Here is a 1,268-nt window from a genome sequence, read left to right on the forward strand (position 1 = left end):
TGGTCCCTCACGTCCCCCTCAGTCACCAGCGGCCATGGTCCACCGTGGCTCCGCTCAGTCACTTACAGCCGTGGTCCCCCCGCAGCCCCTCAGGGACAGTATTCCCATCAGCTGGGACAGGTCGCTTTCGCAGGCTGTCACCACGTCCGTGCTCATGCCCAGGAAATGCCCTGGTGCCCCTCAGGCTCGGAGCTCCACCGCCTGTCACGGCTGCCCCACGGCTGTCACCAGTGGCTGTACTACATCACTGACCAGYGTCACACCAATCTGGCAATCCCAGCAGATGACAAAAATCATGGATAAGAAGTGACTTTACCGTCATGAGATATAATTAATAATAAAAACAGTAGAAATAGTGCTAATAGCCCACATTTACCTTGAATGTGGGAACTCTTCCATGTGGGAACCCCCCAATCCCAGCCAGTGCCACAAGCTTCTGTATTGTGAATCTGATGTCAGATATCCATGAAATAAACTCACGGMTGAACCTGCTTCTTGTCTGAACTTGAGCTGTGTTGTATTTTCTGCTAATCCTGACTGCAGGCACCTGCCATTCTGCTGCCTGTAACCCTCCCCACCCTCCGCTCCCTGTTCCTGTTCTACTGTATCCTCTCCTCAGTCTTCCTTTCTCTATTTCCCGGTCCCACCCAGGCTCTCCTCCTGCCCCGCAGCTTCATGGCCTCATCTCACCATTTTGTGCAGAGTCAAGTGACACGCRCAGCTAAGTTTCAGACCAGGGATGGGAAGACAACAGCGGCCTCAACCTGCAGATGCCTCCTAGTCCGGGGAGGTGACAGGCCCGCTGCCACACACACAGCCGAGAAAGTCTCCGCTCCCAGGCTCCTGTGACCCAAGCAGARGAGCTGGAGCTGAAACACCTGTCTGCATGGTGACCCCCAACACCGCACACAGACTTCCCACAGCTGCACAGAGACCTCCAGCAGCTGTACAGAGACCCCCAACGTCGCACATAAGACTCCCCACAGCTGCACGGAAATCCTCCGCAGCCTCACAGAGACCCCAGCACCACACAGAGCCTCCTGGACAGCCGCACGGAGACCCCCGGCCGTGCACAGAGATCCCCGACAGCCGCACGGAGACCCCCGACAGTGCACGGAGACCTCCAACAGCTGCGTGAAGACCCGCAGCACCGCACTGAGCCCCCTGGACAGTCGCCCGGAGACCTCCAACAACCACGCGGAGACCCCCGACGGCCGCCCGGAGACCCCCGCCCGCCGCCCGGGGCCCGCCGGGGCCCGCCGGCTGGC

This window comes from Rhea americana, unplaced genomic scaffold, assembly GCF_003343005.1.
Source record: "Rhea americana isolate MKP2758 unplaced genomic scaffold, rheAme1 scaffold_305, whole genome shotgun sequence".
Taxonomy (NCBI): domain Eukaryota; kingdom Metazoa; phylum Chordata; class Aves; order Rheiformes; family Rheidae; genus Rhea; species Rhea americana.